The sequence below is a fragment of the Eucyclogobius newberryi genome, unplaced genomic scaffold, assembly GCF_026437365.1.
Source record: "Eucyclogobius newberryi isolate DKJ021-1_F unplaced genomic scaffold, fEucNew1.0.hap1 SCAF_4, whole genome shotgun sequence".
Classification (NCBI taxonomy): Eukaryota; Metazoa; Chordata; class Actinopteri; order Gobiiformes; family Gobiidae; genus Eucyclogobius; species Eucyclogobius newberryi.
Genome location: NW_027316056.1, coordinates 22,339,234 through 22,349,980, shown reverse-complemented (window position 1 = coordinate 22,349,980; position 10,747 = coordinate 22,339,234).

Sequence of the window (10,747 nt, the reverse complement as noted above, 5' to 3'; positions counted from 1 at the left end):
TAGCTTTAAAAATAGAAAATATTGGTTGTTCCACCTCTATAAATCACACACCCAGTGTCAGTAAATATTTTGTGGGTGAACTTTATGAGGAGTGTAAAAGCAGATTCAGGGGAATTGGGGTTTTTCCTTCAGTCTGGCGCTGAGTTTGTCGGAAATACTGAAACTACTGGTTTGAATGGAGAATCTGGGCTGGGCCATGACTCATGCACTCTCACTTTTCAACAGATGCAACAAAACTATCATTAAAACTTTTATTCACTTATCTTCCTGCATTTCCCTTTTTAAGACTTTGTTAATTTACCAATAACCTTCTTTTTGTTCCATATAAAAAGAGAGTGATTCAACCAGTCCATGCTTTGTGCGTCTTTGTTTGCATTGGACTTTGTCTCTCTTTTTCCTTTTAAATCCAATTGTGGCACTCGCAGCTGCAGTGCATTCATACAATCAGATGTGTATTCTTTACTTGTACAATAAATAAATTGACACTATTGTGAAGCAGGCACTAGTATTCAGAAGGAAGTCATTTGCACTGCAAAATAAAAATGATAAAAATGTCAAGTATGTAACTGGTTTGCTCAGGAAGTGCAAAGTATCAGTATCATCCTCCAAGTATGCACATAACAATGCAGCAGCACAGGGCAGATGCAGCAGCACTTTGGTGTAAAGCGGCCGGCACATCATGAATACATTTATATAGACAACCTCATATTTTGTAACATATAAAGAGTCGATGTTCTGTAGTTTATGTATGCATTTGCTCCCAAATGATAGCAGCAGCTTATTATAGCTGTGTTGTTGTTATTTATTTATTTATTTGATTGAAATGTTCTTCCACATTATATTGGCTCCTTAACACCCTTTTTGTTATGGGAAAGCCCTCTCATATAGCCCCAAAAATAAGTTTGTTATGAAGGCTATCAAGCCCAAGGCTTGCTTAGCCTACTTTTAATTATGATTTGGGAAAGAGGCTATGTTTGTTTGATTGTGTGACTTTTAAAGCTGACACAATTCTGTCAAATCATAAGAACTATCGTGTAGCTCTGTTTCCACCTCCCTGGTCCCACCATGGGTCCCACACCCATCAATAGTCCTGAGACCGTGGTGCTGTGGCCCCGCCTCTCCCCTGCTGTATATGTGACGTCAACAACATTTGCATAAACACCGAGCGCGCGCCCTGATTGGTCCGCTCGCGGGGTTTTAATCTGCATGTGTCTTTACGAGCGCCGCCACGCTTCGTCCCTCCACAGCCCGCGTCCTCCGGGTCACTCCCCCCGCGCCCACCCTTCATGAACCAGGCTGTTTGCCGCGGCTCAAACGTGGAGGGAAGACACAGCTGCAGCTCGTCGTTCATTGTTTCCCCCTCGCCGCTCCTCACGCCGCCGCCGAGCCGCGTCGCCTTCGCCTAAACGAACGTCTACGCGCTAAAACGGAAGGCTTGTCGTGGATATTTGGAAGGTACGGACAATAATTTACTCTGTGGCTCGCAAGCAAACGCGTTTATAGTTTAATCTGCAATGCATCGCTAATGTCTAGAAATAATGTATTTTACACCCAAGCCGCAAGAAATCATGTTGTTGTGGAAGGAATCTGTCGCCTTTGTGCGGGTCCAGTGCGCGGTGGTGATGGATGGCGAGGCTTCCTTTTGGGCGTCAGTGAAAAACGTGACAAATGCAAAAGGAGCGGGTCGCGCACTGTGACTTGAGATGCCATTGTGCAAGATTAATTAATGATGATGTGGCTCGGAGTGTTTGTCCTCCGCGCGGCTCATCAAAGCAACGGGGCCTGAAAATGGAAACATTTACGCACAGTAATGGTCCCAAAGGGGGATGTCTAGTGAAGGCACACGTGGGTTGGCTTGGACGTGTTACAAGACACATTTGATTATGTTTCTAATGTTCTGTTCATGGAAACTATTTCCCCAACTCTAAGCTTCACCGTGGGAGCACCCCAGAAATCTGTCTTAAATAATTGAAGAACTCTACCTCACCAAAGGTAGCGTTTCAGCTCCGGCTTACATAATTTATATCGCTTTAAATGCAATATGTAACTTTTCTGGTCAAGGATCTTTTACTTCTTTACATGTATTCATTTACAGGGGTTATTGCTCTAAAATACCTTTTTTTTTAAAAAATAACAGCCATTCTTCCAGAGAGCGAGGTCACATCTCCTTGGATCTGACCTGTAATTTAACTTGAGGGTGTCACCTGCCTGTCTCCATGGAGATAGACGGATTTAATACTGTGAGGTTATTGCAGGTAAAGCAAATAACCTCTGAAGCGCACCTTTTTAAAATATGCTGCTACACTGGCATTCACAGAGCCCTTTGAGACGGTCCAAACAACAGTGTTCAGGTTTGAGCGCAGAGAATGCTGTTTATCCGTCATCATCAGCCCCATGTTTTGGCTCCCTGTCTGCATTACATAACCCGAGCATTTGAAGCTGGGTGTGGTGGAAGAGGATGGAGGGCGTGAGAGGCTCGCGCTCTTTTCCGCCTCTCTGGCTCAGAAGAGGTATTTGACGTCCTCGTATCCTCCCGTGTGAAGTGCACACTCATTGTAGGTCCCCGTCGTGCTGCTTGACCCCGTGTGACGCGCTGCCCCGGGGCTCGTTGGACCATAATATGTGAACCTCTCCTCCGGGTAGGTTTTTCAGGTCGGGCTGGCTCATCTCGGCACCGGGGATGTTGAAGTTTTAATCATGTGCCTTTGCTTATGATCTTTGTCTGAGCCAGCTCTCAGATTGTCTACCACCTCGGTCCTAAAACTCCATTAAAACTGGGCAATTTGTTGAATAATCCCACAAGCACAAACATTACTCCCTTAATGTTTGTTTTTGTAGTTTCATTTTTGAGTTCAGGGAAAGGCGTTCGATGCACAACCACATTCCATGCCTTGATTTTCATTTCCTTTTTATGACCTTGTGCAACTGCTATTTGTACCATGCTAACAAACAGTTTCCTAAAATGTGAAGGTGTGTGTTTATAAATGCATCTTATAATGGATGAACTTGATGTGTTTCTCCTTTTCATGTCACAGTTTGATGCATCTTTAAACTGGAGGAGTGTGTGCCTCCTGAAGACTCTTGGACCAGTTGCTGTTGGTCAGCTGTGGTCTGCAGTTGTTGTTGTTTTGTCATGGCTGGACTCCCCGGTGTGCCGCAGGTGTTCGGGCTCTGACATATGCGAAGCGCCTGTTTTTAGTGGATGCCAAACATTGCAGGAATGTTTGTCTGCAGAAGACGACGACTTCACAGCTCCAGAATTGTAAGATAATTTGTTGTTCATAACCTTTGGGGAGTTCGTGAAGTGGCCATGTGCCGAGCTGCGCACAGATGGTGATCGGGCCATCCAATTTCAAACATTATGTTCTTTTTTTTTAGTTGTAATTCTCATCTCGACTTGATCATGATGCTTATTTTTCAGGATGATTCTTGACTGAAGATGGAATAGCTAACGCGTTATGAAACTAGTGTATGGAGGCTTCACCCTGTGGAGGGCATTTGCATGTGTGAAGTCAGCTGCTCTGACTGCAGGCTCTGTCCCACATGCACTGCTCCTTCTGCTCTCTTTGCTCCCTCTGCTCTCTCTTTGCTCCCTCTTTGCTCCCTCTGCTCCCTCTTTGCTCTGCTCCCTCTGCTCTGCTCTCACTGCAGGTTTGGTGTGTTGAAGTTGGCCCCTCTGCATCTCTCGTTCCTGTGGTTGAGAGACTGGCACTCAGATGTCCATTAGTTTAAAGTGGTAAACATTGGCGCAGCAGTTTTTGGCAGTCCTGCTGTGTGCCGCAGGGCAGTAATCATTGGGAATGAGTAATTTCTGACTTTTTAGAATTGTTGTTTAGACCTTGAGTTTGCGTCTTAACCACTTCTCTGCCATGGCTGCTTTAAGGTTTCATATAATTAATTTTTTTCATGAAACCTTGTTCATTGGCTGTTCTCAATTTATAAAAGTAAAATCTGTATTTTCACCACACCAGCCCTGAAAACCTGTATAAACTTATTTCGAATGAAGATCAACTAAATCTGAAAGGTGTTGTCTTTGGTAATTGTCCCTTTTCAAATGTTAGTGATTTGGCATTATTTCAAGTCTTATGCATGCTGAACAAAGCCGTAAGCGACCCCCAATCTCTGGAATGTTCAAATGATCAAAAACATGATGTACCTTGTGAAATAAAGTACATATGACGGACCATAACTGCTTGTTTTTGGAGAGTGCTGCTGCTGTGAGTGGTCAAAGGTGTGGGCCTCTGTTTGTTAGTAATATCCTGTTATCAGTGGATCCAGGTCAATCCGGTGTGTTTGGGACAGTCTGTCGGGGAGTGGCTCTTACAGAGGTGTGTGTGAGTGTATGACTGTGTGTGAGCCCTGTCCGTCTGGCCTCACCCTGCTCCATCAGCCCGATGTAACTGAGCTCACCCCTGGGCACTTGTTCTGTATCGACTATCTGACATGAGCTTGCGGCCTTTTATTTGAAAAGAATACTTGCTCTGTCATTTTATTTCTAATTGATCTGCTTGACTGCTACTTTGGTAATTCAGTCAATATTGACGATGAAAGTTTTTCGCTGGACAGTTTCAATAGACTAGATAATCCGTTACATATGACAGATACTCATGTTTTTATAAGTATAACTTTTTTTTTTTTGATGGATATTTACCACACGAACCACCTGTCCATAGTTTTATATTAGTCAATCTGCAGTTTATAGTTTATATTGCCTAATGTCATCAAGAAGTACCATTTTTATTTCAAATGCGCGGACAATTTACTCACAACCTACACATTTTAGACAGTTTTAGCAATCATTTGACAAAATAAAGGTCTTCTGATATGTAAAATTATAACTATGGTGTTGATTGTTTAGCTTTTGCTTTTTTTTTTTGCCATTGCTAGGGCTAACCAGGAAGTAACATTACAAACTAAATATAAGCAAATGTGTATTAAAATCTTGAATATAATCACGCTCGCTACGTTTCAAAGAAGTGTGTCGTAACAACCGGCCGTGACTAAGGCGCACTAGTTAATTGGTCGGTGTTTTCCAAAGGTGCCGGAGGTGTAAATCTGGCCGTGTGCAGAGAACGACCTCGCTGCCCCGGTGACTGATCATTAACCCGCCTCTGTCCGGGCCTGCGCTCTCTGGGTCAGTGTAGCCACGCCAGCTGCTCCTCCATCCCACCCATGCACCACCAGTTAATCCACCACACCCCCACCCCCATTAGCACCCCCAGCCCATTGCCCAAAGCGAGACTCCAAGGGGTGTCTCTGTGGTGTCCTGGATAAACAATAGACCTGCCCCCGCCTCCTGCCCCAGAGAGTTGCCCGCTTTTTGTTCCAGTTTTACATGCTCGTTTGCATCTAATGGCAAAAACGATGTCTATTTTTGTCCTTTCGCAGTAGGTCGAGCAATGTTTAACTTTGCCATTTTCTGAACAGATTGCATCCCGTTTGCTTTGCCAGTACGTAGCCCGGAGAGCGCGGCCACGACTGGTCCTGGCCGCTTGACTTGAAGCTCCATTTAACCACCTGCTCCTAATGACATGCCGAGGCGCTTAGTCACTTTGCACATGTCCACGGTCGTGTAGAGTTGATTCGAGTAAAGATGTATCCTTATCACCTTATCACCCATTCCCCCTCCTATGGAAAGTTAAAAATGTCTTAAGTTGAGGAGAATGTTTTGGTCCGGGACATCTTTGCAAAGCTGTCAACTTATGTTAGTGTGTAATAAAGTAAGTAATCTTCTATTCATAATATAATCTGAAGACAAGGCGTTTGCAGAGAAATTCTGTGCTTTGACATCATACTTGACAGATGAAGTCATGCGATACATGATTAAGGGCTGGAGTGGTGCACATAACGAGGTGCACAAACGCCTATTGTATTTGCGCTGTTGTGTCTAAAGGCAAATCTCTGTATGAACTAATGATTTACACAGTAGATCTGGAAACGGAAGCTGCTGTGCCAGAGGAAAGCAATAGTCGTGAAAATGTGTCTTTGTGGCAGTGTCACAATAAGAAAATGTCAAACTATTTTGATACTCTTAAAACCATTGTATCTTCAATATTTCCAGGTGGTTTTATACTAGTTTTGATGAAGATTAAGACGAGGCTCAAATCATCTGATGGAAAACTGTTTTGAATAATTGTCCTCTTGATCATAAACTGCCACTAATCATTGAAAGAATAGGCACTAGATTAATCGATTAGCAAGATTAGTTGTAGCCGTAATCGTATTGATGCCTGCTCAAATAAGTAAACATTTTCAATACTACTTTTAGTATCAATATCAGGACCATAAAGTGGGATTGTTAAATATACCAGGATTATCAACTGTTAATATTTAATGTATTATATAATAGTAAATGTAATGGCAATTGCAGTAAATGTAATGTCTGTTTCCTCAATACATTCCCCTGGACTTTCCTCCTTGCGGCTTTCACTTTTTCCAACGTTCAGTAATGATTTGAAAAGATGCCATTCCGACATTGTTTGCTTCCAAAGAGCGATTCTGCGTGCTTCAATGTTACTCTATTTTGTGCTTTCTTTTTATATTCTGCATATAGTGCTGTGTTTGCCAAAGACATAGCGCATTGTTGCATAACTGGTGTATGTTATTACTAAAGGTGGGCTGCTCCTTTAATCTGCAGTTATCTTCAGGAATGTGTCTGTGATGGGTGTTTGTGTGGTAAACAGGTTTCACTCTACTCTTTGAAGTGGAGACATGTCATAACTAACCTTCGAGGACTTAAGTTATTTGTCTTTTCTCGGCCACCTTGAGAAGAGTGGGACGAAAGTCTATATTCCCAATGGCGGGGGTTTCAACTGAGGGTTATTGGAACCTCGACTTGATCAGGGGGCCAGTAATTGCCTGTCTTGCTTGTTGGTTAGCTACGCCTCTGGTTTTGGGAATGCCACCTGGGCTCACAGAGACTGGGGCCTTGCCAAATAGATCAGATCAGACTGATTTTCAAATTTCTGATTGTTTTAATGACTCTGCCAATACTGGAACCAATGTATTGCTCATCCCTGTCTTTCATTCACTTCATAATGACATATGACACAAACTGCATAAATTGTAATCTAGAAAATCCACACTGGTTCTCCATTCTAGACATAGATATTATATAATTTTATATGGAAAAGCTTTTATTACTAGCCTCACTAAAGCTTTTTTTCATGAAACCCTTAAGACATGCCTTTTGTGTGAGGCCAAGTGAAAGCTGCTAAGAATTCCTTCTTTTGCAGCTCACAAATATGCTCTGTATTTGTGGGTTTTATGTGTCTGAGCCAAACACGGATAGTTACACTTTCCTCTGTTACTCAGAGAGCTCGACCACTGCAGCCACAGCCTTGTATGGTCAACACAAGAGCATAGTTATAAACACGCGCTATCAAACGTGTTATTACTTTTGTCATTTAGTTGTTGCTTGATGGCACATTTTGGCTTATTTGACTGCATGTTTCATTTTTTTTTATATAGAAGGAATTCCCCCAAAGAAATGGTTTGCTTTTGCTCTGCTCCATTTCCTAGAACAAACAAGCCCCTCCATTCAAAACACGACTGAACAAGGAGACTCCTGAAACAATGTTCAATTTTAAGTCTTTGAGCTGCAGGTTATTGTTTCTCATGTTGGGCTTGTGATTTCCAATGGAGCTGTGCAGTTAATTGGATCTCAGTTAGATTAAAATTCGTCAATTGGCTTGGGTCTTTTTAATTGAGAGGTCTACAGTTACGGTAATTTGCCATTTCCCCCCCAAAAAAATTGTTTTAGTGCAGGGAATTGAAAGTCATATTTTGTTTTGATGACATTTAAAATCCTAAACTATCAATCTTATTTTTGCTGTAATCGTCAAACCCAATTTTCCAATAGAAACTGCCAAAATGACGATCTCTGGCCCAACATAAGTATACATTGTATGTCTTTGCATGCCTGCCCCTTGGAGACCCAGCAGGGGGGCGTTTTGGTGTCGTCTTCTGCAGCATCTCTGCTCATTCCCAGGACATACACGCAGACTGGGTCAGCTTTATCAGCTCGCTTTACTGGTTATCAAAAGGTTAAAGGTGTAGTAGCTCTACCAGAATTGTGACATAAATCAAGTCTTTGGAATTTAAGGAATCTGCTCCAGGAAGCTGTTTGTGGATTCCAGTTTCCAGTTTCCACCAACATCTGTTCTTGGGTGGATTAACAAAGTGTAAAAGTTTGCAACGCCAAAGCCATCAACTAGACGTTTAATATCAATTTAGTCTGGGTCTTGGCAGGCATCTCCATAAATGTCATGTTTTTTTATCTACTTCCTTTGATGGAACACTACATTTCTGTTTTAGTTTTAACTCTAATTTAACCACCTTCATCACTAACTAACGAAGATGATGCTGTAGTGTGTCTGCTTGGGGTGTAAAAAAAATCCATACAAAGATTGGTCTCAACTTGATGGCTCAACACAAATCAAGACCCTTAAACTATTCAGGAAAGGTCCAACTTTCTTTTTCATAGATATACATTTTTTTCCCATTGAATGCCTGCTAAAATGGGAAAATTAAATGAAATTACAACATTGTATTCCTATACATTGAACAACCGCATGACGACTGTAGTGCCAACAGTTTCAACTTTCAAAATGCAGTCTTTTCCCCCGTTAGTCTATTGCACCATGATGGTTTTAGGTACTTTGTGTTTGCACACAGTTTGTTCACATTGGCCTGGCTCTGACCCTCGCTGCAGATCTGTCAAACGTGGAAACGGAGACGCACAGGGCAAGCTGTCGGGACGGCAGAGGAAGTCTGGAGCGCTGGAACGTCATGTTTGCAAAACTGCCAAGTTTTGCTTCAGATTCATGTTCAATATTGCTAAAATCGGTCTTAAAATTGAATATTGTAAATTGCTTGATGATCCATTTTGTTTGTGCTTATATGGTACAAAGTTGCACAGTATTTTATTTTGGTGTGATAGATCTAACGCATTACATTAAAAGAGTGTTGGTATAAAAAGGTAATAAAAGGCTTGTTAAAGCAGATTTGATACTGAATCTTGGTTCCAACTAAAAGGGCAATATATTGAAACTTAAAAAAAATCTGACTGTTTTGAAGATATAAAACATTTTAATATATATAATTTATAGTAAAAGCCACAAAAAGCTGATTTTAAAAAACAAATGGGGATATTAGGCAAGGTGATATTGCCGCCTGTTTGTGACTAATTTCCCATTTGTATAATGACTAAATCTCCACATATGCATATTTTAACACATTCCTATTGTATTGACATATCGTTAAGACTCCAAAAATGATCGCTTTTCATTTTTGTCAATATCGCATAGCCTTAGTTCCAACTCTTGAAATGGAGTTTTGGGAAACTGAAGTAAACGCATTACTAACTAAATGCAACCATCCTTTTCGGGGCATGGCTTCATTTTGCTTATGTACCTCAACCCGTCCAGCCTGTGTGCTCATACCAGCACTCTAAATACATCTAGACATGACATTAAACCTGAGCTCACTATAAAGACCCTGTACTCAATGCATCGTAAAGCCGCGCTTCTCTCTCTCTCTCACTCTCACACTCACACTCACACTCACACTCACACTCACGACTAAATCCCTCTGCTCGTGTATCAGACGCGGCATTAAAACTGACCCATTTTGCCCGGCGCCACTTGTGATGTCTGGACGTGGAGCTGTAGCGACGCGAGGCTGTCGTAGTCGAACTGCTGGAGACACGGGTCGGCGCTGAGATTTAATGACTCACACAAACTGCTATATTTCTGTTGCTTCAAGTGGAATGTAAATACAACTGTGCACTGGATTCTTTCATGGCGAGGACAAATTCTCCAATGTCCTTTACAAAGACCTAAGCTTTCTTGGAAACCCATCTTTCTCTTGCAAACTATCAATGCTTTTGTGCTCCCCAAGTCTCGTCCACAATGCTTGTAGCCCATCGCATTGAGTCAATTGTGGTTCAGCCCTGTAACACTGGCTATGAATATAGTATTAAGTCTTCCGTCAACTCAATGTGTAGTGCAAGCACACAAAAGACCTTTTGATTGAATCTTTTCTGTACCATTATAGCTGCATGTGTGCGCAGATGGGATTATAGTGAGCCATTCATTTGTTGGTATAATTCCAGAGAACTTTTAAATGATGCACTAGGTTTTTGCAGAGTAGTGTTTTTAAGTCCCTGGCACTAGCTGCTACCTTGGTCTCTTATTGTTTAATTTAGTGTTGACATTTGACCACTGTACATGGATTTACCTTTTCTATTACTGCTGTCGGCTTAGTAGTTTTAGTAGATTAATTGGTCAATGGTGTCTTAGTTGATTTAGATTTTGCATCAGTCGATCATTTTATTTAGATACATTTTTAGGTATAAAATGTTATCTTGGCATGAACTCTTGTAAGTGCATTTTGGGTTCGAAAACTCTCTGCGTTTGCCAGTTTTACGCTACTTTTAGTCAACTAATAGATTGACAGGTTTCCCTAAACTTTCCATCGGAGATGGGAATGTGTGGAGAAAAAACGTAATTGTGAACATTGGAAATTGGAATTCCCCTCCATAGTTCTTCATAATCAGTCACTTATTTGAGCTGTTAATGCTTAACAGAAAAGAACACAGATCGCTTTAGAATGACCGGTATTCCATGTGAATTTAGAAATGATGTCACATGGAAATCAAACACTTACAGCTGTTTTTCAACTTCTCATTTTTTATTTTTCTCCCCAGGCCACGGGTTTAGTCTCTTTCCTGCTCTACCCTCTGTTC